Raw genomic sequence first — 23,816 nt, forward strand, 5'->3', positions numbered from 1 at the left:
GGTGGGGTGGGGCAAGCAAAAACGTGCAATTATCATTAATCAATTGTTATAATCAATTGCTCTTGTGAGAGCAGTTAAGAGCAGGCTTTATGAATTTCCTAACCAAGAGCAAATCACTGGTCCTCCTGGGTCAGGAATGGCTGCTGATTGCAGCCCTTTCAAGGTCTCGGGCAAAAGAACATCCCAGTTCCAAACCATTGCATCCTCAAATCCCTTAGTTGGAACTACTGGGAATGAAGTGGTTGTACAAATTTCATGCCTTACCAATGAGCTGTGCCGTTGGTTACAGGTCTTGGAAGCAGAAATGTATTCATGGATCACACTCATTTTTCCATTTCTTTTGGAAAATTTTGACCTATCGTCCAAGTCCAGCCTTTTGCAGACATACCTCGGTCTTTGTCTCTTCCAGTTAAAGCAGACATAAGGGATCTCAGGCCCTGCGGTTCCAAAGGCGACCATCTAGGCTTCCTCAAAAGGCCAGGTCTCCCCTCTTCCAAGACCACAACAGGATCTTTCTGTTTCCTGGGTCTTGTCCCAACTTTAAATCCTGTTTGAAATGGCTGATATGCCTCTCCTAAGGCTTAACGACTGGCACTGGCAGCCTTCAGATGGAAATGTGCTGTGAACCTTTTTGCCTTTGGTGCCCCACTGCCACTGGAATGTGGACCCCAAGAACATATCTGAAAACTGGGATCCTTAGGATGAAACAGACTCTCCGGTCCTTGCTCTCAGGTTTCCATATTTTCAAGCTTCCCCATTCTCCATATTCAACTCTGCATGCTTGCAGGCACAGCTCTGCAGAACGATTTCACATTGCCAGCAGGCTGCCCATACATCTGATCCAGCTGGCTTGTAACAGCCCCCCAGGTTCTGCACTGCACACCAGGGTGGCTTCTTTACAGCCACATTAGGGCACTTTCCGGGGTATGGTTAGTGTTCGTAGATTCTATATTGTAAGTGATTCAAGATGCATAAGCTTTCCCTCCTGCTCTCTGCCCACAGAGCTGTGGCTCCAAATGATGCGAACACGCAGCAGTCTTTTGTTGTCGTTGATGGGGCTGCAAATATAAACAGATGCATTTCAAAATTGTGGTTGCAGCCTTCCTTTGCAAGGCTTTGCAATGTCAGCAGAAGCTAATTGGTGTAACAGGAGAGAGAGAGAGAGAGAGAGAGAGAAGGAAGACAGGAAGGTTTAATGCATTTTAGAGGCAGAAAATGCCTTAGATCAAGTCATTTCCTAGCTACATTCCACTGCTTCTCTGCTATGATGTGATGAATCTTACCCTAGTCAATTTTTCATGAGCCTTGATAGGATGATAGAGATCAAAGGTATGCAGCACATAGTCGGTTTTTAAAATTCTAGCTATGTTCGATCCTTATAAGAATTGCTTATAGCTGATATTCTTCCAGATTGCCAGCAAGGGCCTGTCTCCTCACACACACACCCCGCACCCACCCCCAGCTCCTATAATGCTTTCCAGAGCACACACCTCTTTTCCTCTCCTATGGAGCAGCCTTCCACAACTGGACAGTCTCTAGATAGGGTGGATTACAAATCCCACCTCGCATTAATTCCTGACATGATTGCTGGTGCAAGTAGCAGTCCAGCCTTCCCTGAGATGGTACCCAGCTGGGCTCTGTTCCTCGCTCCTTTCTGTTTGGCCAAGGCAGCAGGCAGTTGCCTGCATGGGTACTGCTTGTCCTGCATTGAATTGCCTCCGTTTGCTCTGCATTAAGCCTTCCCTAGCTCCAAATGGCATTTTCAAGGAAACGTTGGGTCTTCTCACTACAACTTCCATCCTGCCTCTGCAGTGACACAGCACTTGCTGCTGTTGTCCAACGGAGCCCTTCCCCTCCATGGACACATAATATATGCATCAAGTACCGAGTGCCAGCATCACAATCCAGAGTGCCAGTAAAAATCATGTTGCATTTATTTTTTAACTTCTTGCAATGCTTCTTGAATTCCCACAAGGTCTTACATTTAGAGCTCTCCACACAGTCCCTTTCTCTCCATGTACAGTATTCACAATGCATCAGTGCTGAGCCTACCATTAGGTAAAGTGAGGTGATCACCTCAGGCCACAGATGCTGGGGGTGTCCAGATGCATGTCCTAAGATTGCTGTCCATTTCTCTTTCTTGTAAGGGAGTCATTTGTGCTGTACAGCCTATGCTGTCATCATTACATCACCATCACCATCCATATCCTATTTTTCCTCCCATGAGCTTCCCAACCCAGTATCATTTTTTTTTAGGGTTGGCTAAAAACTATTCTGAGTGTGATTATACCATGCATATGAATAATGTATTTTCAGTCCCTCTTAATGATCCCTATCATGAAATTCACCTTTTTTCGCCGGTGGTCCAGAATGCGTCTCCTGCTCAGAGTTTGGAAAGAATAATGTGTCTTATTAAGAATCCAGGGACGGGCACACTGCTGCTCTACTTCCAGGTCTCTCCTCTACCCATGGTCTTAACAAGTATAGTTGGAGGGGACGAGGGAGTCAATGGCTAAAGCAGAAACTGGAATGGGGACCCTGCAGAGCCTGAGCAGGTCAATATCCGTCTGGGGCAGAGAACCCCAGCATCAAGAAATGTTTGCTGTTAGCTCAAATGTACTCTAGTGGGTAGAGATTAATAGTGGTAGGATACCCATGAGAGTTTAACAGGAATGCTAGAAAGAGGAGTGTTTCTCTTGCAGCATCTTACTTTTGCTTGGGCCAGTGGGACAATTTTGGGGAGCTGTAGTCCAACCAACCCACAAAAAACAACCAACCAAACTTTTCCCAGCTCCGGCTTTTGACCTTTAAGCAGAGAGAGAGCTCTACCCTTAGTCCCATCTGTCTCTTCATGGCATTGACGGTACGATTTTGGCCAAACAGGAGCAACATCCCTGCTGCACAGTGAGGGAGTGGTTGTAATAAGCAATTTTGGAATTCCTACAGTTTTAAATGAGAATACAACCCATCTCACCGTAGTGAGGAAGACAGAAACAAACCGGGCGACTTGTTTACCTCCACCATCTGCTGAGGAGTCATCTGCAGACAGGCCATTTCAAGACTCCCTTGGCTCTCTCTTGTTGTGGCACTTCATTTTTAAGCTGGACTTGGACCAGATGTCCTTTTGAATCAAGAAGATTGTTCCCTGACTCCCTTTCAACTGGAAGGCTGCCCCCCACCCCACCCCCACCCCACCCCCATACAGTTGAAGGCATCATTCCCAGCTAAATGAGCCAACTGGCTTTTCCTGTATATATCTCCTCTCACTCTTCCCATTCAATCACTCAGAACTTCAATCAATGAGATAAATAAATAAAAAATAAAAATGTTCTTGGCTTCCGTGGTGCTTTCAGCATACATTTATGGCAGCTGGAGGGGGTGGGTGGGACGTTTGTTGCTTTGTACAGAAAAGGTAGGAAATGGCGCAACGTTCTTGTAATGAAACGAGAAGACAAAAATTATAGTGCTTCCCCCTTCCATTTATTGATTGCCTTCCATGGCAGACTTCTGCTATTTCAGTTACTGCCCTTTGCTTCCCAGGAGAAATGAACACATTTTAATCTAGACAACACACTACTACCATCTAGTGAACACTGGAAGAAGCTGCTCCCAAATTGCTCTGGAATATTACAAAACCTACGCTGATCTAACAAGCAACACACACAGACTTATCTATTTTTCCACATCAGACAGAAAGGCCCATGTGCATTTGGGGTATACAGCCAATTTGTCATGCGACTTCCTTTTGCTGTATTTTTCACCATCCTATGTGCATGCATGACGGTTACTTTTCAGACTATAAATCTGATGGAAATGTGCAGAGGGGAAGAGAACCTTGGAAAATTGGCATGCACGGTTCAGTGACCCCCTGAACAAGCTGAATGTGCTTCCATCAGTTTCCTAATTGAACTACAGTTCCAGGTCTATGCATTACTATCTTTTAGATAGGCCCAATTGCATTTTATGCTTATAAGGGAGGGGAGCAGTAGGATGAAGAACCCTATAGACATAACTGCAGATGATGCTCCTTGGCTGCTTCTAAGGGTTCTGGGCTCAGGATGCCAACTAGATCTCATCCTGATTCCCCTGAGCATTGTAAGAAAGTGGGGGGGGAGAGACAAATCAGTTTCACAGAACCTTATAATAAAAGCTTGCATTCTCGTAACTTCCTGCAAACCCTTTGTTCCACTTCTGCTGTGACAGAAAGGAAGGCTATGAATGGAACAACTCATATATTCTCATCAGATGGTAAGAGCACTCTATACAGTGGGGTCTTGACTTGAGAACTTAATCCGTACTGGAAGGCGGTTCTCAAGTCAAAAAGTCTGTAAGTCAAGTCTCTATTGACCTACAGTGCATTGAAAACCGATTAATCCCGTAACAGGCCGTTTTTGTTCCATTTTGGTTTTTTTCTGGTCTGTAAGTCAAATCTCAGTCTGCAAGTCAAACCTAAATTTTGCGGCCAGAGAAGTCTGTAACTCAAAAAGTCTGTAAGTCAAGCCGTCTGTAAGTCAAGGGTCCACTGTACATGCCCCGTGGAATTGTCTCTGTTTTGAGAAAAAAAGTCAGTTTTCTTTCACAAAAGAAAGTCCCTCTCCACAAACCTCAAGCAGCAGACGCTGCCCTTGTGGCTCCAGTTCTTGGCAGGAACTGCTGGATAGCTCGGTAGTTGAGATATCTGGATGCAGAGCCAGAGGTTGGGAGTTTGATTCCCCCACCTTGACAGGGGCTGGACTCGGTGATTCGCAGGGTCCGTTCCAGCTCTCCAGTTCTAAGATGGTGGCGATTATAACATCACACTACATTCCTCCACACCCATTCAATCAGTGTATGCATTTTCATTTCTGAACCTTCTCCCTTGAAAACTGATTGATTCCAATCACAACTTTTGCACTGTTGATTTGAGGGGGGATTTTAAGCTAGCTGAGCACCCATACAAACATGAAACATAATCAGTAAGAATAAACAGTATGTTGCTAACATTTTATCCCAGAATCACTGGCATTTTAGCCTCTCCAGCCCCATTTCTTAGGTAAGGAAACACACATCAAGAATACCCATCCGGGGAATGTATAATTTTAATATTACACCATGGCTCCAAAGCCTATAGTGGGTCAAACACTGAGAGCACAAATGCCACCTTTCAAAAAAGACTGATCTGTTTGTTGCATCTCCCAGCTGGCTCCTATTGTTAAGAGCACACACGCGCACACCATGTGGGATCAGATCAAGGCACCATCCAACCCCGTGTTCTGTTCACCCTATGGCTGCACCAACTGCATCCCAGCTGCAATGCTGGCTAGGAGATTGTGGGTGTTTTAAAAGTCTAAAAATGTCATTTTTCCAAGCTCTGCTTATCTGTGAGGATCACTGCTGACTGCAAAGACTCGCATCTTGCTTGTCTCAGAAGAAGGGATGGGTGTTTCGTGGCCTAAACAGCTTGGCCGAGCATGTTGCCTGGCTGCTCTTGGATGCTGCCATCTCTTCGAGGTATGCATTTTGTCTCCCTTTACAAAGGCATTTCCTCCAACTGTTCCTCGAAACAAAAGAGAAACAGCAACAGGAAGCTTGTGACCCAGAGCCTCGCTGGTGATGGCGTCTGCGGCTGACCTTCTTTGACCCCCTTGGCGGCGGCAGTGGGGGGCACAAGCCCAACGGAAGGAAGACAACACAAATACCTGAGACACGTGCAGCGAGGCTAAAAATAACAGCCTGGGCACATTAAAATAAAAAAAAAAATGCAGATAGTCTCTCTAGTGGATGAGAAAGACAAAGTGTTGCCTGTATTATAGGGCCCAGCATAATGTCACAAAATTATCAATGTTTTTTCCAGTTCTCCAGAATGACTTTTTTGGGACAGGGCACCGAACAGGACACGCCAAATGGGGGAGTTGAGTATGACACCGAAGTGTGAGTTGTGGGTTCTGGGTGCTCTTGTGTCTTGTATTTTAAGTGAGGAAGCAGGGCTGGCCCTACAAATAGGATGAATGAGGAAGCAGCATCAGGCAGCAGCTTTGGGGCATCATTATAAATGCATCTAATTTGCTTTACATTTTTTTAATGTCTAAGGAAGGGTTTTTTTGTGGGATGTCCTGCCTCATATGCCACAACCTGACTGGCCCCAGCTATTTTGCCTCTCGAGTTGCAAGGGTCCAAGGTGCCATTAGCTGCTTCACTTCAGGCCACAAAATGTATTTGATCATTCCTTTGAGGCAAGAACAGAGGAGATTCCCCTGTAAAGAGGTAAAACGCTCTACCTCCCATTTATTTGTATGATACAAGAATAGGGCCTTTTCTCTTTCCCGGCGTCCTTCTGCCCACAACAATATCTATAATTACTTTACATGTAGGAAGCTGAGCCAAAATTGGAATGGATTACCAAACAGGAGTGCATCTGATTTTTTTCTGAAGAAAAAAAAACCCACCAATATTGCAAGCCAGAACTTCCTCTAAGGCTATGGGAATCCAGGAAGCCTCTCATAAGCAAGGCATTTCAAGGAACCATTTTTGCCACATACTATCGCATCGCTTCTGATGTACGATGACCCTTGTAGAATTTTCAAGTCCGTAAGATGCTCAGGGAATAATTCATAATCATCACATGTATGCGTGCATGCGTGCGCGCACACATGAATGCACACACAGAGGTTTTCATGGCTGAGTCAATTTTGAACCCAGATCACCTGATTCCTATTCCAACACTTTATCCAATACATCACAGTGGCTCTCGAGAGAACCACTACAGGTTGTCAAGTTATCTATTGTCATCGTCATCATTTTGCACAATACAAAATACTATTTAACTGTGCTAAAACCCTTTGACTTAAAAAGTCCAAGGTCTGCCATCCAGTACACCCATATCTGCATTCAGTGTGAATCACATCTGACTAGGCATACCTGTGAATATGGAAGCAAGAATGGTATGAAGTGACGCCCCACCCACCTGAAAACGGCCATATCGTTGGTAACCTGTCTTACCATCCAGACCTGGTCCTTTGCCACTAGAGGGCAATCCTGCCCTTACAGACCACAAGAAACAGGGCACTGCCAGGTTCAACAACCCCATCGATGTGGGCAGATCAGGTCTGCAGAGGTGAAACTTTGAAGCAGAACCGAGATTGTTGCTCTCTGCTTCTCTGAATCAGAACCAAATTTTGATACTGCTGTAGGATCTTTTCGCACTTCCTTTTCTTCTTCCACTGGTCTTGCTTGGTGGTAGCAGCAGGGGAAGGGAGTCTGAAAGCCATAAGTTATTTATCCAGAGTATGGCAGCATGGAAGTCAAACAAAAGGGTTAATTCTATTGAGTCAAGTCCCACAGAATCCTGCATGAAGGAAAATGAAAAAGTATAGAAGTTTAGCAGGACAGAATATTTTAGCAATGTGTTCCCACATCCGTACAGTATTTGCACCATAATGCTAATGCAGACATGGAGTCAGGAGCATGCAAGAGATGATCAGTAAGTGGAATGGCAAGGGAACACAATCGATCCTTTGCTCACTACTTTTTAGCATATCCAAAATTTTCCAGTTGTTATGGGCCATCAAGTGACTTCCAGCTCATGGCAACCCTACAAATGAAACATCTTCAAAACGTCCTATCCTCAACAGCCCTGCTCAGCTCTTGAAAACTCGTGTTTGTCCGAAGTTCCTGCTCCTTAAGCTGGAGAAATGGGCATCAGAGAACTCTATTATTGCTAAAGAACAGGCTGGCTTTCAAAAAGGGAAATCAACGCTGGATCATTCCTTTGTTATCCACCATTTGGTCCGTAAATACACTCAGGTGGGGAGGAAAAAATTGTACACTGCCTTTGTCGACCTATCCTCGGCCTTTGATACAATAAATAGATCCTGTCTATGGCGGAAACTTGCAGAAACCAACATTGACAAAAGACTCCTCCTTCTTCTTATAAAGCTCCACACAAACACCAATCTCAGAGTCAGACTCGGCCCACATGGTATGCTTTCAGAGGAAATTACTACCGAAAAGGGGGTCCGCCAAGGTTGCTTGCTGGCTCCGTTTCTTTTCAACTTTTACATAAACAACATTGTATCTGAGCTCCAAGGCCTTGATTTCTTTCCGCCGACAATTGGGGACATAAAACTTCCAATATTATTATATGCCGATGACATTGTCCTTTTTTCACTCACCCCGGTTGGGCTACGTAGACTACTGGCCAAATTAAGTACTTACTGCAACCATGAAAAACTAACAATAAATCACGCAAAAACCAAAGTGATGACCTTTGGGAACCACCGCAGAAAACATACCTGGAGGCTTGGGGACTTCCCAATCGAGCAAGTGTCAGCCTTTCGTTACTTGGGTATTATTTTTAGCCCTCATCTTTCCTGGTCAAAACACCTGGACTCAGCAAGGCTTAAAGCCGCCCATGCCATCCAAGCTCTCCTACACTTTACAAGGTCTAAAGGAGGCAACTTGGTTCCGCCCGCTATTGAAATTTTTGCCAAGAAACTGATTCCCCAAATGACCTTTGGGGCCGAAATCTGGGGATACACAAACATTTCGACCCTAGACGCCGCACAGAACACCTTCATCCGCTCTATCTTGTGTGTCCCGCGGAGTACACCAGCCTCCTTACTTAGGGCAGAAGTAGGCCTTATCTCTGTAGCTGCCACCTGCCACTCAGCACTAGTCCGGTACTGGCATAAACTGTCCCAAATGAATGATACCAGTTTACCTAAGATCTGCCTTAGAGAACAACTGGCCAACCCCTCTCTTAAATCCTGGGTGAGTGCTGTGAAACAAATAACTGACTCCTATGGCATTGACTTAGATTCTTTAACCGCTCTTCCGCCCAAATGTGTGAAAGCTAGTCTCAAGGATACAATTCGCCTTTTTCACATCAGAAGTGACCTTTGCATCATCTCTAGCTCGCCCTATTCCTTTTCACTCCCACTCTATAAGTCAACTTTTGTCATGGAAAACTATTTGACCTGGATAACTACATTTGCCCTTCGCAAGGCCTTTACCGCTCTACGTTTTCAATGTATGCCTTCAAGAGTGTTAGAGGGCAGACACGAGAATCTGCCCTATCACCTAAGGATTTGTCCTTGCCACCTTGGAGAAGTCGAAGACATCACTCACTACCTTTTGAGATGTCCATATTACCACTCCCCTAGATCAAGGTTTTTGGCAAGTTCTCTGACTTCCATCCAAGACAGACCTAATCTCGCCCAGGTCTGTTGGCTCCTGGCTGACATTAACGTCAATACCACCTTAAACGTGGCAAACTTTGCCTTGGCTGCAATTAACATTCGAGCTCGCTTGTTCCCTGTACATTTGTCTTTTTGACTCCTGCTTACGCCTTATTGTACTTTCTTTTTTAATTAACTATCTCACCTGCTGCTTATTATTTTATTTTAACGTATTTTAATGACTTATAGTTGATAAATAAACACTTTCTACTCTAAAAAAAACTCGTGTTTGTGGCTTTCTTTATGGAGTCATCTCTTGGTCTCCAGTGACACATCCTTACACTAGATAACTTTTTCTGGTTCCTTCATTGCTGCCCTTCCAAGTCTCAGCCTTCTGATTTCTTGGCTGCAGTCTCTCCATTTCAACTTATGGTTGAACTAAGGTACAATATACAAAATCTCTAACTTTCAATGTTTTCAATGTCAGGCATTAAAACCATGTTGTTCTTCTGTAGTTGTGATTATAACATTCAACTGCAGTCCTGATTTGGTGTTTTATTCTCTATACTATTATGACATCTATTACAAATTCTGATTGTAATTTTTCTTCTTCTTTATCTGTCCATTGACCTCCACTGTTAGCTACGATCCTCCCTCTTTTGCTTCCATAAATACAGTGATGCCTCGCATAGCGATGTTAATTGGTGCAGCAAAAATTGCTACAAAGCAATTTCGTCGCTATGCGATTTTTAAAAGCCCATAGGAATGCATTGAAACCCCTTCAATGTGTTCCTATGGGCTGGAAACTGACCTTTAAGTGAAGATCCTCCATACGGCGGCCATTTTCGCTGCCTGGTAAGCGAGGAATCTGTCCCTAAACACAGCGGGTGGCCATTTTTTTAACCCGGCGGCCATTTTGGAACCGCCGATCAGCTGGGGGGAAATCATCGCTTTCCGGTAATCGGTAAGCGAAACAGGAAAGCGATTTTTCCCCATTTAAAACATTGCAATGCGATCACAAAAGCGATTGCAGAAAGTTCATTGTATGCAACTTCGTCATTAAACGGGGCGCCCATTAAGCGGGGCACCACTGTATCTGTTTTGCATTATTGTGGAAGAAGAAAGTGCCAAAGCAGGACTGCAGTTGAACATTATGAAGAAAAAATCATGATTACAGATGAACTACACAACTTTAGCATTGACAATGAAGAAACTGAAATCATTAGAGATGTTGTATACCTTGGTTCAATCATCAGTCCAAAGGGAGACTGCAGCCAAGAAATCAGAAGAAGACTGCAACTCGGAAAAGTGGAAATGAAGGAATTAGAAAATTTCAACAAATGTAAGGATGTGCCATTGAAGACCAAGACCATCCACAGTCTTGTATTTTTATCTGTATGGATAAAAATTCCATTAAGAAAGCTGACAGGAGAGAAAAAAATATTTGTTTGAAATGGAGTGCTGGAAGAGAACTTTGCAGATACCCTGGACTGCCAGAAAGATAACAAAGTGGGTCCTAGATCAAGTCAACCCTGACCAATCTCTGGAGGGGAAAATGTTGAAACTGAGGCTGTCCTCCTTTGGGCACATGATGAGAAGGCAAGATACAGTACTCTGGAAAAGACAATAATGTTTGGAAAGGTGGGAGGCAACAGGAAAAAAGAAAGACTATGTATGAGATGGACTGACTCCCTAAAGGAAAGCCACAGGTTCGAGTTTATAAGAGCTGAGCAGTACAGTTGAGGACAAGGCATTTTAAAGATTGCTAATTCATAGGATCACCATGAATCAGAGGCAACTTGATGGTACATAACAACAACAATCCATGTAAATCCTACTCAGCTTTTAATAACATCCATCCGTGTACGTTTGCACTCTTCCTCTACTCTTCCTTCTGCTCCAAGGTTGCAATTGATGCATTTAATTATTCCACTGCACATCTTCTTGTCCCATGGTGTTGCCAACTCCTATCCATATGAACTATGCTACGTCTTCTTTTACATCTATTATTTTTGTTTTATGTCTATTACTTTTTTTTAATTCCACTATTGCCTACAGTATATCCTGCTGTGGGTAGGAGGAATATATGTGTGAGAGGGGGAGAAATATTTGAAAGCATGAGTGTTTCCAGATAGGTCTTTGATTTTTGCAATGGATTCACAGACTTTTATTCAGACATTGCCCTTTATTACTCCGCCGTTGAAAACGGCAACAGCAGCGCCTTTCGTGTATCAACTCTCTTGCTATCTTTATTCCACCTTTTTATCATCAGACCATGCTTCGCTTGCAATCACTGTTCCCATAAACTTAATTCTAACAGCCTCCTTGGAAAAGACAAGATCTACAGCCGAATTACAATGCAACAGGACCTGGTTGTGGGGGGACATCTTGGTTTTATATTCTATAGCCAGGGTTATAGACACAATCGCTCCTAAATGCCCTCTCCACCGCAGAGCCCGACCAGCACCTTGGTTTAACCAGCAGCTGAGGGCTATGAAGCGGAATAGGAAAAGGCTAGAGAGCATTTGGAGGCGGAACCCGACGGAAAATAAGCTGCCAAGGTTACATCTAACCTCTGTCTTGCTAAGGTAGAGGCTGCTAGGAAAGTCTACTTCGCTGTCCGGATAAGCGAAGCATCCAATCAGCAGGCGGAACTTTTCCGTACAGTACACGACCTATCCGGAATTGGTCTAAGTGATGGGCCTCCATCTAGCATTTCTTGTGACCAATTTGCAGCATTTTTAAAATCAAAATTGGAGGCCATCCGCTGGGATCTCGCACCCTATTTGAAAACAGTGGATCGAGCTGAGACATCCAGCGCAGCGCCTTGTCCGTTGAGAATCACTCAGTTTTAACCTGTGACGTCCATAGAGGTAGACAAGGTCCTTGATTGCTGCTGAGCCTCCTCCTCCTCCCTTGACCCTTGCCCGGCCTGGCTAATGAAAGCTGCCAGGCTGGTGATAACTGAATGGGCCACTGAAATAAAAAATGGGTCCCTTCTTGAGGGCAAGGTTCCTCTTGCCCTTAAGGAAATGCTCATTAGACCCATTAGAAAGAAACCAAGCTTGGTGGCGGACAGCATTGGAAATTATAGACCCATCGCCAATGTTTCTTTTCCCAGCAAGGTAGTTGAGAGGGTGGTGGCCGACCAGCTTTAGGCTTTCTTGGACGAAACTGGTGCCCTGGATCCATTTCAGCCGGGCTTCAGGCCGCACCAAGGCACAGAAACAGCATTGGTCACCCATAGGAAGGCCAACGGGGCAAAATGTCCTTGCTCATCTTCCTTGGTACCTCAGACGCCTTTGACACCGTCAACAACAGTAAGCTCCTGGGGAGGCTATCCGAGTTGGGGATTGATGGCCTTGCTCTCACTTGGCTCCAGTCCTTCTTGGAGGGTCGTCCTCAGAGAGTGCTGTTTGGGGAGAATGTATCGGCCCTGTGGTCTCTCAGTTGTGGGGTTCCGCAGGGTTCGATAATCTCCCCAATGATGTTTAACATCTATATGAGGTTGTTGGGGGGGCTCACCAATACATTGATGACACCCAGCTCTACATCTCCTTTTTTTTCCATCTGCAGAGGATGCCGTTCTGTCCTTTGGGTGCTGCCTGGAGGCCGTTCTCAATGGATGCAGTCGAATGGACAAAGGTTGAACCTCGGCAAGATGGAGGTCCTGCGGGTGGGTGCTCCTGATGTCAGTGGTTTGGGGAACTCCCTCTCTTTTGGGGTGGGCGACTCTCACAACAAAGAATTTGGTTCAGAGTCTGGGGGTCCATCTTGACCCAGCGCTTACCACGGATACCCAGGTAGAGTCCGTGGTTTGGTCTGCCCACTTACATCTTCAGCAGATCGCCCAGGTGCGTCCCTATCTAGACACGGGGGCGCTCACCACGCTGGTCCATGAATAGAGTACTGTAACGCTCTCTACGTGAGGCTTCCTTTGAGATTGATGCGGAAGCTTCAGATGGTCCAGAACATGGCGGCCAGATCGACTAGACAGGCAGGATATAAAATAAATAAATAAATAAATAAATAATATTAAAAGATTTCACCATATTTCTCCCACTCTGGTCGCCTTACACTGGCTACCTATTTGCTTCCGCACTAATTTTAAGGTGTTAATCATTAAAAAATAAAAGCCCTTAACAGTTTAGAACCTCGATACCTGGCAGAACACCTTCTGCCCAGTTCTACCCGTATCACCTGTTCCAGTCAGGCTGGGCGGCTGAGGGGCCTAACACCAAGGCCTGGTGGGAAAAAAAACAGAAATGAGGCCTTTTCAGCAGGGGCCCCTCAGCTTTGGAACAACTTATCTGCTGAGATCCGCCTGGATCCCTCGCTGAGGGCCTTCAAGACTAACTTGAAGACATGGCTATACAGGCAGGCCTTCCCTACAGCCATTACCTAGCCTATCTCCCTTTTTCTTCTTTTTCTTTTCTCTCCTTCTTCTTCCTCTTCTCCCCCCCCCCTTTTTCTTTTTCCTTTCCCATCTTGGATTAATCTGGATTTTATCTTTGTTTAGTTTTTTATATTATATGTAAACCACCCAGAGTAGACCCGTTCTAAATGGATGGTATATAAATCTAATAAATAAATAAAATAAATATAAATTGCTCACAATCCTCCAGTACTTTCTCATTGCTACTTGCATCCTTTTTCTCCTTTCTCAAAAAAAGAAGGCAGTTAAGAAGGGAAAGACTCAATAGCAGCAGCACCTTTTTGATTGCTAGTGCTAACGATCTCTTTGGAAGCATACCAAATCACTGTCTAAAATAGACCAGAAAAGCATTTGCAAGCTTTTATATCCAACTTTGTTTCTCCTGTGTTTATACAGACCAGAACTAATATCTATCTCAGAGGCTTACTACTGACAACAAGCCTAACAATATTTTTTTAAAAATAAAAAAAATCATCTGTTCTCAGCCAGGAAAAAGACCAGGGTGACCATCAGCTAGTCAGCACATGCTGAAATAGACATAGTGACCCCAGGCCAAGGCACTCTGCCATCAGTCTGGACCAGCTGAGTAAAGAGAAGCTTTCAGACTCTTCCCATCTACCTCCCCCTCCCATTAAGTCCCTCTTTCTTTAGGAAACTGGGATGCAAAACTGTACCCATGGGGGAAAGTTTGGACTTTTCTCCGTAGGCACTGAAAACTCTGATGCTCTTTGCTCTTTCTTCTTGAGGAAGAGAGGCTGATGATATTGGTACATGGACTCTCACCTGTTCCAAGATCCAAGGATCTTTGCCTTGTGCCCACCTCCAAAAGCATATGAGGTGTAGGGCAATGGGACACCATCCTTGTATCTCCAGCACAGTTCTGGGCTCCTCTGAAAGTGGCAGACTACAATTCCTATTGTCCCCAGCCAACATAGCAATGCGTGTTGGGGACAATGGGGGGTTTGGTGTTTTAAGCGACAGGGAAGGTGCCAGGTGGGGCACACGGCTTTGCTAGTCAAACTGCTAGTTCCTTCAGCAACCCAGGAGAAACCTTAAACCTTTTACGGAGTTTTTCCCCCACCAGCATGGAAATAAACTCGTGGGGGAAAGCTTCATGTTTTGCCGTCTTCTGCCTCAGTTAAAGATTCCCAGCACAAAACGGTATGAGAGGGACAGTTCCATCTTACATTCGCACTGAGGCATCCCCTGAGGCAGCTGCTTCACTCTGCTTAAGGGTAGGGCCGGCTCTGCCCTTTTCTAATGGTACCGGTGGTGAGCACAGGGATACAGCAGGAGAGAAAGGGGGGGGGGGAATGGGAGAGTTCCTCCATGGGCATTTTGGAACTCCGCTGCATTGCGTCAATTGGGCGGTGGGTGATTTGGTTGTTTTCCTCTCTTCCCCATTTTCCCCCTCGTGTTTTGCTTCCTTTAAGCAGCCGTGTGGCAGCGAGAAGGACATGTTTTGCTTCCCTGTCCGTCTCCCCCTCCTTGCCAAACAGAGGCCCCTTTGATCCTGTTGACAGAGTAAATGGGACCAGAGTCCCAGACAAACAGTCCAGTCACCGTGGCACGTGCAGGCAGGACGCGTGAGGGCTCCCTGACCTCTAGCCACAAAAACCTGTTCCCTTGCCTCCTCCTCCTCCTCCTCCTCCCAGTCAAGCCCCCAAAGGCTAAAGGCCTTCCCCCACCTTTGGGGCACTCAGGGAAAGCCACCACGGAGGCAACAAGAGCTTTCCATAAAACAAGACAAGAAAAGGAAGAGGTTGCCTCTGAAGTCTTGTCAACAACAGTATTTAAAATACTGATTAAGCAGTACTATACTATACTCCAACAGAGAGCCGGCCTGTTGTAGTGGATAGAGTGATGAACTAGGACTCAGGAGATCTGGGTTCAAATCCCTACTCAGTCATGGAAACACACTGGGAGGTGGCAAACAACAACAACAACATGCTGTTAAGTAAAATGCAATGTATTGTAAGCCTTTCTAAGATTTCCCAGGTAAAAGGTACTCAGAAGTGGTCTACTGGACCCTTCCTTTGGGGGGGGATAATGTAGCCTGCCTAAGGCCACACAGGCTGACTCTTCTCCTATAAGGCGGAGTGGGAAATCAAACTCCCAACCTTTGGCTACACAACCAGATGTTGAATATCTCACATACCTTGAAAACGCTATTGTTGTGATGTGCTGTCAACTTGTTTCTGACTTGTGGGAACCCTATGAATGACTTCTGAAAGGTTCTGTCATCAACAGCACTCCTCTAGACTTGCCAAGTCACGGCCATGGCTTCTTTTCTACAGCCAATCCACCTCATATTTGATCTTCCACTTTCTCCAGCATTATTGTAACAACAACAACACTCCAATTATGCACAAGGGAAGAGATATGGCTTCTACATCTGTCACTGGCTAGTTGTCATGATGAGTATATATCGTATTTTCTGTTTATAAGATGACACAACGTATAAGACGACACCCCCCCTTTTCTAACCCCACATTAGAAAATTTGATCCCTGCTTTTCCCTTCCTTTTGCTAAGCCACGGAGAAAAGCAGGAATCAAAGGGCTCCCTTTGACTGCCGCTTTTCCTTGCCTTTTGCAAAGCCACGAAGCTTAGCAAAAAGGAAGGAAAGGCTCCCTTCGGGTAAAACAGCTGTGCAAAGGTTGCACGATCGCAGCCCTTTGATCCTGAAGCCCTTTCATGGCTGCTTTCCTGAGTCCCACAGGGCTTAAGAAGTGGGTAAAGCAGCCATGAAAGGGCTTCAGGATCAAAGGGCTACGATTGTGCAGCCTTTGCACAGCTGCTTTAACTGAAGGGAGCCTTCCCTTCCTTTTTGCGAAGCCCCGTGGCTTTGCAAAAGGCAGGAAAAAGTGGCTGCCTTCTGTGTATAAAACGACCCTCAATTTTTTTGTCTAACTATTTAAGGAAGAAGTGTTTTATACACAAAAAATACAGTACTACCTGGAGTATCAGAGGCAATATGCCTGCTGGGGAACTCAGGAGCTGCAGAGCCAGAGATTGTGAGTTTAGTTCCCTACTGCCCATCCTTGACAGGGGCTTGCTGATCCCTAGGGTCTATTCCAGCTCTGCAGTTCTAAGATGATGGTGGTGATGAGTGGGAGCTTGCTATTGTTCTCCGGTCCTCATTATGAACTTCTAGAGGTATCTGGCTGGCCACTGAACAGAAGACTGGACTACACTAGAACTTGAGGTAGTATAACTCTCCTTGGCCACTGGCTATAGCAGATGCTGGATTTGGGAAGTTAACACCTACATATTTTGAACTGTCTGAATTAGACAGGCATTGGGCTGATCAAGCAGGTTTTCTTTTTCTTTTAATGTTCCTATCTACCTACACCTGCAGACCAACCACTGTACTTTTTACCTGGGTGGGAAGCAGAGAATGCATAAGTTGCAGAAAACTAAATAAACAGAATCCATGGAAACTCAGTGCAACAAATCAGAGACTGTGCTGATGTTGCTTCTGATGCCCACCACATATGCAGCAAACCAATGAACTTAGAACAGTGATGACACCTTCCTAGCTAACACACTGCCATCACTGTCCACATATTACTACACAAAGAACACCACAGTGTCCCCAATCCACCATCCTAAGTCAGGAATGAATGAATGGAACCCAGCCATGCCTACAAGGAGGGATTCAAATCCCCATAAGCTCATCACAAGCACTGATTTCACACCCAAAATGGAGCGAAAAGAGCCCAAACAGTAAGTCCAGCATGGACAGAGTTCCTACTCCTGTTCTCTGAAGATGCCGGCCACAGAGACTGGCGAAATGTCAGGAAGAACAACCTTCAGAACACAGCCAAAGAGCCCGAAAAACCCACAACAACCAGCGAGTCCCTAGCTTGGATGCTAGGAGCCCTGCAGCATTAACGTTCTTGATTGCTAAGCCCAGTTACAGCATAGTTGGTATTTCAACCCCTGTGCAGTAGATGTAGAGAATTCAAAGTGCTTTAAATGCATCAGCATAATCGGCACTTCCGTCAGACCAATGATCTAAATGCTCCAACTTAACTCCAGTCTAGAAGCAGGATTCTCTGCACCAGAGCTGAACAGATCAGGATCTCTGCTAGGTGATTTACAGTTGAATGGAAGGATTTCTGACTCATTATTTAACAGAAGCAGCAGCAAGAGGACTCCCCCGCTCTTAACTTAATTAGGCTGCTGGAATTAAGAGGCCTGGGAGTTTTGTTTGGAAGGATTTGTGAGCTCAATTCCATTCCAGTACTGAAAACAAATCCCTAGGCTTATAATGTGCTCTTTTCCCCTCACTTTGTTTGTTTACTATATTTGTATCCTGTTGTCTTTCTGCCAAAGTGGTATTCAGGGAGGCTAATAGTGAAATAACATTTTTTAAAAAATACATACATAAAAACACATTAATAGAAGTGGAACATGGCCACCCAACCCGTAACAACCCAGCTTAGTTCCTTAAGTTCTCCCTGATTTAAAAAGACTGACATCGGTGGAAGGAAGGGGGTACATGTATGTATGTATTTCATACTTGATTCTGGTTTGTGTTTCTTAGAATTCTATTTTTTAAAAAAAAAATCCCCTAAATTTGTATTTCCATGGATTACAACTTCTCAGATCCACCAATAAGCCTGAAGTCTGTCTACACACATCAGTGTGCTAGACATAACCTTATAATATTCAAATAAAATTATTGCTGTTGAAACAAAAAGCTTCTGTCCTAGGATCATGGGGTCATCTTATTATCGATTAGAACTAAATGGCTATATCATACCTTAGCAAAGGCAACACACAGTACCACTACCACCACCCTACGTCCTATTTACCGTATTTTTTGCACCATAAGACGCACTTTTTCCCCACAAAACAGGGGGGGTGGAAAGTCTGTGCGTCTTATGGAGCGAAGAAAACAGATTATATTTTCCTGTTTTCTTCTCCTAAAAAAATTGGTGTGTCTTATGGAAAGGTGCGTCTTATGGAGCGAAAAATACGGGTATGTTGATTGATCTATTTCCCAGATTGGTATTGGTGGCCCCATTCCAGCAGGGTGGGGATGTTTTTCTCCTTCAATTTATGATGAAAGAAAACTGAAAGCTTGGAAATGCCTGTTTCCCAGAAGGAAGACATTCTCTAGAAACATAATGAAAGCCCTGCTGGACTGGATCAAAGGTCCATTTAAATCAGTTTTCAGTTCCCCACAGTGACCAGCTGGTTGTTTCTGGGAAGTTTACTGACTTTAGGATCTGAAAACAACAAGCCCTCCCCTGACTGCTGTTCCTGGCATCTGGTGTTCATACAGCACACTGCCTCTGAATCTATCCATTTGGTCAACAGATCTCTCCCCTACGAATTTGTCCACTTTGAAAATCATCTAAACAAGGATCCTATGCTACATCTCATAACAGGGCATTCCATACAGAGCCTGGAAACGCTACTTATTTTGGCAACTAAAACTCCAAGAATCCCCCCAGCCAGAAAAAGTAATTCTCCCAATTTCGATTCTATACATTCATAGAACAGTGCATGAAGAAGCAGATTCTTCTTTTCTATTGTGAAGCCCCTGCCCCAGTGTGTGACTCTTAACTGTTGGACAGTGATAACTCTCTCTGTCTTCAGTAGTAGTTCCCAGCCTTGAATCTCCAAATGTTCTTAGACTACAACTCCCAGAAATCCTGGCCAGCACAGCTGGTGGTTAAGGCTTCTGGGAGTTTTAGTCCAAGAACATCTGGGAATCCGAGGTTGGGAACTACTGATCTACAGTTTCTGCAACATGGACCATAGAAAGCTCAAAGGCTTGAATAGCTTTACTCAACTCAGTTTTACTTTCTTATACTTCAACCCACTTTATCAGAGCATAGAACATTGCCTTAGCTGGTGATGTCCAATACACTTGGATGGATGAGTAGTTACAGAGGAGACTGTAATCAGTCAATCACAGAGAAGTGAAATATGAAAATGATGACAACAACAATTGTACACTAAATCCAGTTTTAGTTCCAACTACAGTAAATCCCTTGAAATCAACAGGACACAACAGCCGTGTTTGCTAACAAATCCTCTTTCTTTCCGCGGGTCTACTTTAGTTGGGATTATATCTGGAGTTGGATTTAGCAAAAAAAAAATTACCTTCACATAGTCATTAAGAAACAGTAGTTGGATGGTAACTCCGTTATTCTTGGATTGACAAGCTGATTAACGCACAATGCATGATAATAAAGACTGACCTTATTCAAGCTACGTAACATAAAGTTGAACTTCTTGATGAATTCTTGTCCAGCAGAATCATGGAATGTATCTTGAGCATTCTCTAGGGATGGCCACCTTAATGCTGAAAGTAGATTCTCAAGAGACCTCTAGGCAGAAGAGGCCCGCAACAATCTGCTGCCTGAGGCAGAACAGTAATGGCAGCCATACACCCACATCAGGGTTCATGGAACTATAAGCCTGTTAAGTGATTCTGACACATGACCTAAAAATCCCACAAGTACCTCTCCCTCTCACTGGCAGTAAAAATACAATAGCAACAGAGGAAATAACCAAGAATTTCCTGCCCTTTCCTGGCATCCAAAATCCGTTGCCTCAATGGACATAATAGTAGGACTTGTTATCTAGCTAGAACACAGGAAGCTAAATAATGAATCAGACCAATGTTCCATGGCGCTCTACACCGATGGGCTGTTTTTCAGGTAGGACTCTGTTGCAGCTCTGTTGACCTTGCAGTCTGAACAAGTTACTTTTTTGCACTACAATATAAACAGTGAGGTGGATTCCAATGACTGTAGTTTTAAAAGTAATTGATCTGAGCTGTGGTCCGAAGAGATGTCAGGAGATGGCACCTTGTGACTCCTTGCATGGAAAGTGTGCCCGCCACTTGTGACCAGGGATCCCTCTCCTCACTGGCTGCTGCAGAGAATAACATGTTCCTCTAACTTGCCTGGTTGGTGTGAGCCAGCAAGACCATCCTTACGTTCTTAGTCTCTTAGATTCCAAACTCAGCTGCTCCAGGCCTTACCCATCCCAGAAGCAGGTGCCTGAGCCAGCTGTCACACTGCATAAGTGAAGGTCCAGGCACACAGAAGGCAAAGCCAGTATGTGCTGCAGGGAGAAGGGGCATCCCCCCACCTTCCCGCAACCCACAACCCGGTCATGCTTGGCTCAAGCTGCAGCTGTCAGCTCCTATCTTTAGTAGGCCTGGTGTCCCTTTACAACCTCACACATATGTGCTCCTCCTGCACACTGGCAACCTGCCTGCTGCTGAGCTCAGTTCCAGCTCTCCTCATTTCCCAAACCCCCAACAGAAATAACAACAGAAGCACTGGACTCGAAGCACCAATTGTTTGTGTATTTCACTTTGTCAGGGCCAGGAGGACTCGACCCTGTAGAAAGCCACTGCCCTCAGTCCCTATTCTCTACATGCCTTACTTTGATGCAGGTCAGCCTGTATATGTACATATATACAGTGGTACCTCGACTTACGATTTTAATCCGTATTGGAATGGCGTTCATACATTGAAAAGTTCATAAGTCGAACTATGGGAAGCACCGTTTCCCATAGGAATGCATTGAAAACCATTTAATCCATACTGGTTGTTTTTCGTTCTTATGTTGAGGCACTGTTCGCAAGTAGGAGCATTAGTCTCATAGAAACTAATGCAAAGCTGGTTAATCTGTACTCTACCACTAGGGGGAGAATTTTTTTATTTTTTTCTTCTTTTGACTTAAAATGAACTTAAGTCAAAAAAAGGGCAGGAAAGGGTTTTTTTCCGTTCACAAGTCGAGGCTCCATTTGCAAGTCGAAGCAACGTTTTATGAACGGAGCCATTTGCAACTCCAAATGTTCGTAAGTGGAGACGTTCGTAAGTCAAGGTACCACTGTATATGTCAATAGCCAAAATGCTGTTGCTTAGCATAGCAAATTGCATTACAGTAGTCCTACAATAGTCCTATCTTGTCACTGGAATGACAGATCCTGAAGCTGAGGCTCCAATACTTTGGCCATCTCATGAGAAGAGAAGACTCTCTGGAAAAGACCGTGATGTTGGGAAAGAGTGAAGGCAAGAAAAGAAGGAGACAACAGAGGACGAGATGGCTGGACAGTGTCATCAAAGCTACCAATATTAATTTGACGGAACTCTGGGAGACAGGAGGACTGGCATGCTCTGGTCCATGGGGTCACGGAGTGTTGTACAAGACTTAACGACTAAACAACAACAAGTCCTATTTGAATCAATAGAACCTATGGAGAAGTTGACTCACTAAATCCCTATTGATTTAATAGGTCTACCCTAGTGTGATTTACTATGCTAAGCATCAGGATTTTGGCCATTTTCTTTTAATTTTTCCAGAGGCTGGAAAAGTGACTTGTCTGAACTTCAACGCTCAGACCCCGTCAAGCACTGCTGGCCATGGGATTTGTTCTTCAAAAACAATTTTTTTATCCAGTTTATAAAAAGGCTGGCTGGAGTTTAGTATCCGTCTGTGGAGCCGGTGGCTGGGAGTTCAATTCCCCACTGTGCCTCCTAGGAGTAGATCCAGCCTGGGTGGCCTTGGGCAAGCTGCACAGTCCCAGGGCGCCCCCCAGAAGAAAAGGGAATGGCAAACCACCTCTGAGTATTCTCTACCTAGAAAACCCCGAAAAGGGTCACCATTGGCAAGAATCGATGGCATGCAATTCTTATTAAAGAGGTTCTCAATGTATGCATGTCCTGGGGCGCTCCTACACTGTTTTATTCAGCCCCCACAAGCTCAAAACCAGCTTGGAACATGACTGTCAGAAAGAATTCATATAGAAAAGAATGAATATCACGGCCAAAGCTTGGGAAAGTTACATTTTTCGACTACCCCTCCAAGAATGCCCCAGTCAACAGAGACAAGCACTGCCTCCAGCCTTAGACTGAACGATACCCAAGTAACTTCTGCTTGGCATTTCACGGGCACTGGATGTCTCCCTCGCCTCCAGCTATTTGATCCGGCAAGAGAGAGGTGAGCGGGGAAGGGGAGGGGACGCCCTCGCCAGCCTGGAGAGACCAACACGCACACACACCCGCCCCGGGTAAGAGGCTGGATGCGGCCACTTTGCCTGTGAAGAAGGTGATCGGCAAGGAGGGTGGAATCGGAGGGGTGCCGTTCCCTCTCCCGCCTCCATTTCTCTAATTTTAGCTGCAGGGGCTGAGTGCGCCTTACCTACCCACCTTGTTCCCTCTCCATTTTCAGAGGGGAAACCAGCGCCCCTCCTGGCCAGGCATTCCTCGGATGCTCATGACGTCACGAGCACGGAGGGAGCGGGGATGCTGGGCCTGGGCCAGGGCAGCCTCCGACCGGGGAGGGGAGGGGAGGGGGCGAGGCTTTCCCGCTTGCTGGGGATTTAACCCCTTCCTGCGCAGAGAGGGGGCCACCTGGCTAGCTGCCTGGCGAGGGTGCTCTGATGGGAAACCTCTGCGGCCGAGTTGGGATGCCGCCCATGTTATTATTCTAACATACAGTAAAATAAGTATTTGTCCACAGAGGGCTACGATCAGCCTTCCCTAAAACATAAGCCTTTCTTAGATTGCCAATGGCTAAAGCTCTCAGAACTCCCCAGCCAGAGTGACTGATGGCCAAATGTAATCCAAAAAGTAACTTTTCAGAGCACGTATGTAGAAGTCATAAATGGCATCATCTAAGAAGAGGGCTTCCCCCACCTGAAACAAAAGGTGCACTGCTTTTAAGATTGTGTTTGCCTTCTGCAGTTTTTATTAATATTTTTTTCTTAAAGTAAGAACAAAACGTAGGCCCGGTTGAATGTGTAGGGTGTGTGCCCTCCAGTTGGACTGATTCTACAGATCTCTAATAGCACTTTCAAGAGATATTTAAAAGGAGGCTGTATCTGTTCCCTCTGCTGGCTGGACAGCTCAGTGTTTTAGGTATCTACTTCAATTCCCCATTTTGCCTCCTGGGAGAACAGCCAGCCATGAGCAAGCTGAACAGTCCCAGGGACCTCCCCAGAAGAGGGGAACTGTAAACCACTGAAATCCTGTAATGTTCCACTCAGGCTCTTCTTTCTACCCAAACCATAGGACTATGCCATGATTTACACCCTGCCAGACCTGATCATGCTTCACTTCATGCTTCCACCAATTTCCTTCCTGGGTCTTCTAATCCTAGTCCCCAATGGTTGTTGTGAGTTTTTCGGGCTCTTTGGCCGTATTCTGAATGTTTTCCAAACCAAAAGCTGGCAATTGCATGAGAAGT

The 23,816-nt window shown here is 45.1% G+C and overlaps 1 long non-coding RNA gene across 1 annotated transcript; it reads right to left on the reverse strand.

The window, feature by feature from the left end:
* Positions 1-348: 348 nt before the first annotated feature.
* Positions 349-16,218, reverse strand: LOC144587621 (uncharacterized). The gene is made up of 2 exons (XR_013542783.1): positions 12,946-16,218; positions 349-7,324 (listed from the first exon to the last, which is right to left on the reverse strand). It is a non-coding gene; the product is annotated as an uncharacterized LOC144587621 (long non-coding RNA).
* Positions 16,219-23,816: the final 7,598 nt, after the last annotated feature.

Source organism: Pogona vitticeps, chromosome 2 (assembly GCF_051106095.1).
Source record: "Pogona vitticeps strain Pit_001003342236 chromosome 2, PviZW2.1, whole genome shotgun sequence".
In the NCBI taxonomy this organism is placed as follows: Eukaryota; Metazoa; Chordata; class Lepidosauria; order Squamata; family Agamidae; genus Pogona; species Pogona vitticeps.